Here is a 3,499-nt window from a genome sequence, read left to right as displayed (position 1 = left end):
ACTGCTAAATTAGGGACGGCTAGCGCAGATAGCCCTCGTGTAGCTTTGACGCGAAAATTTCAAAAACAAACAAACCATATCAGCAACCGATTTGCAAATTTTCAAAATCTGAATTTATATAATTGTTTTGGATGGCTACTTACGTATCAATATCGGTTTTGAAATAAAAAGATTCAGTCAAACCTTTGAGTCCCTACAACCCCTTGATTCCTTATTTTTAAGAAGTCCTACTCCCCACTCTTTTGAAAATCAATTTCTTCGTTTATATTCTGCGGGTCAAGAGTCTACATGCAAAATTTCAAACTGTTTTGCCTATATAAACGTATAAAAAAAAAAGAATTTGAATAAGACAAACGACATACGTATTTCCCCACTGTCAAGAAACTAGGGGGGGGGATTAATATCTATCACTTACTTTTAAGCTGTTACATTAAATAGGTTCCTCTTAAGTTCGAAACGTTTTAATCGTTACGTATAGGTAGTTTTCTTTATACATTTTTCAGTCTTAGATTTGTTCTATGGTTGAAAACTTCATCGTCACAAACGAGAGCAGAGTTTTAAAACTTAACATCTGAATTAATGGAAACGGAATTTGTAATTATTAACTTGAACAGCACCTAGTGTACTCATGCACTGAATGGTCAGGACAAAGATCTCGAAAATTTGGGTATACCGATTTCTAACTTTCAGCTACTCAGAAGAGAGACGGCTGTCAGACAGTACCATCCGCCGCTACAATGACTTTGTCCGATTTTTTTTTAGATTGAATAGCAGAATTAATGGTCATTTCTATAATGCGTACACAACTGAGAGCATTGGAGTCGTGTCCATAGGCCATGGGTAGGACCATCCCAGTGCGTTTCATAAACTGTTTTTATAATCTCAAATAGATGTCAAAACATTTGATAAGATATGTTAACAAGAATTGTTTGTATTTGATACCATTAAGTTGATCAAAGTAGCAATGGAAATTTGATAATATGAAAAGTGAAAGGCACTCCCTACTTATTATTGTTTGTATTGTTATTATTATTGATCCACCGGTGATAACAAAAGTATTTTGTTTTCTGACTGTACCACCTCCCTTCCCCCGCACCCAGGCTGAAAGTGTAAAGTATTTGAGTTAGGGTTAATTTTATTTACACCTATCTTAGACTGGGGTTTTCAGTTTGTGAACTAAAAATATGGCAAAATTTATTTATTTCTTTTCTACTGTGTTAGGTATATACATTATTAGAGAGTAAAATGTGTGGTATCTGCATACCACAACAATACAGAACAGATAGGTCGTATCTTACCAGGATGTCCCTCCCCAACAGATTCTGACGTGAAAAGAAAACTTAAGGCACTATCATGCGAAGTTGAAATGCGATCTTCATTGTTCGTTATACGTTCTAGAACAACGGCGTTTTCTGATATCATTCGGACAATGGATGAAATCCAACAATCGAATATAAAAGAGACCGAACACAAGCTGGTCTCTGATTATATATTTTCATATGTTTGTTTCCAGTGCGCATGAATGAGCCTCACTGATCTCATTGGCTGTCGTGAATGTGCCGCACAATTGTTCGGAACAGTTGTTATAGTTGAAGTTCACTACATCTAATGGAAAATAATACTTACATTTTACAGTACATTTCTGTTGAAGGTTTGGAATACTGGACTACAAATAGAACAATACTAATCTTACATCCTCTTCCGGTTAGGGATACAATAAACGTTGCGATACAATAATTTAAATTTCCTTTAATACAAAATTTCAAAATTCTGAACCAGAAAAAGATGTTATTTCATACGTTAAGTATTTTTACAGCAAAATAACAACGACGTGTTTCTTTGTTTGTCGAAATTTATTCACTAGTTAGTTTGTTAACAAGTACTCACTGAAGAAATAACAACATCCACACCTGATAAAGCAAGGTTTATTTTAGAAAAGCCACTTGGAATGACTTTCACCAGGGGATTATAAAATATTGCTTCAAACGTATTACAAAAATCAACTCCATATTTGTTTAAAAATTAACAGCAATTGCTAGAGTCTAGACAATTATTGAAAAGTCTTGTGAGCTAATCTGCCAGAGAAATTTTTGACGAGGTTTTGTTACTGTCGAAATAAACATAGATGTGTTTTTGTTTTGCAAAACAAAACAAAAAAGTCTGGGGAACTTTTTTCTGTGTGTGTGTGTGTGTGTATTCTTATAGCACAGCCTCATCGGACTATCTGCTGTGTTCACCGAGGGAAAGCGAACCCCTGATTTTAGCGTTGTAAATCCGAAGACACACCGCTGTCCCACCGGCGGACCTTTTTTTTTTCTGCCTACATTTCTAAAGAAATTTTTGTATCTACAGTTTTTACACTATTAAGCGACAAATAACACGTGTTTGTGTGAAAGATTACACCGGTACAGACAATGAGTAATTGTAATTATATATATTGTATTAAGTGAATTGTTTGATAGCGTAATCACGTGGCAGTTCCACAAGTGGACTAAAGAGCCAGCTCAGATTTCTCTAGGGCTCAGGTATAGCTCTCTCTAATTCTGAGCAACCGGCTACATAGAAAGACAACCAGCCAGCCAGCAGTACTTGCTACCGCAAGGACTTTGTTCTTGTACTTTGAACCTAGGAACTAGATTGACAGTCATTTCTATTATGTGTCCACAGCTGAAAATGGGAAGAATGTTAGTTAACTGGGCATCAAGTTTGAGCCTAGAAATTTTCGATACACAGCCCGACACGCTAGCCATTAAGCAACATCCGACTCCTTCTTATGCAAATCAACCAATGAATTTGGTCAAGTCTTATTACATTAATTATATTTACTATGTATAGTACGTAGATATTTTCGGTAACATTTTTACATTCACTAATTCATAGCTTAGTTATTCATCCTCTGTTTTTTGTATATATCTTGGTTTTAATTATGTTTTTCTGAAGTTATTCCTGTTAAATATACACATTTATAAGGGTGTTTTTCTCTCTCTCTCTCTTTCAACCCAACTGTCGTCATGAGATCGTAGTGTCATTGTAAAGCTGAAGGAGAAATGATCGAAACGGGTTGCAAAAAACCCAATCAATGATACGTTGGTTTCACCACTTTTTATTTATAGATGTGTCTGTAATATACATTTTCACAAATCACACAACAACCTTAAATAAAGGTTAAACTAAAGTAATATAAATAATTGGCTTAATTTATTTCATATCTATATAAATACAATCTCTCTTTAAGAAGAAAAAAAAAGCACACTCTGAAGAAAGTATGTAAGCTTGAAAATGTTTACTTAAACGATAAAATTCAAACTAGTTTGATCTGAGGAAAATAGAAAAAAAGAGTAGGAAAACCCTTCAAGAAAATCACGAAAGTATAAAAGATAAAGAAATAAAACCACATAATCACGTGCATCGATTACAAAACTCAAGTTTCAAAATACTTGCATGGGACCATACATCATTTACTAAAATGTTGTCATCAATTTGTTTGTTTGTTTGTTTT

General features: G+C 34.3%; 1 protein-coding gene across 1 annotated transcript in view; it reads right to left on the bottom strand.

Annotated features, from left to right (window-relative positions):
• LOC106464150 (S-adenosylmethionine synthase-like) overlaps window positions 1–3,499 on the bottom strand; it is a 33,169-nt gene that overhangs the window by 28,210 nt on the left and 1,460 nt on the right. The gene's annotated exons all lie outside the window — the stretch shown is intronic.

The sequence above is a fragment of the Limulus polyphemus genome, unplaced genomic scaffold (genome assembly GCF_000517525.1).
Source record: "Limulus polyphemus unplaced genomic scaffold, Limulus_polyphemus-2.1.2 Scaffold57, whole genome shotgun sequence".
In the NCBI taxonomy this organism is placed as follows: domain Eukaryota; kingdom Metazoa; phylum Arthropoda; class Merostomata; order Xiphosura; family Limulidae; genus Limulus; species Limulus polyphemus.
Note: the sequence above shows the minus strand (reverse complement) of the source record. Positions and strands in the feature narration are given on the sequence as shown.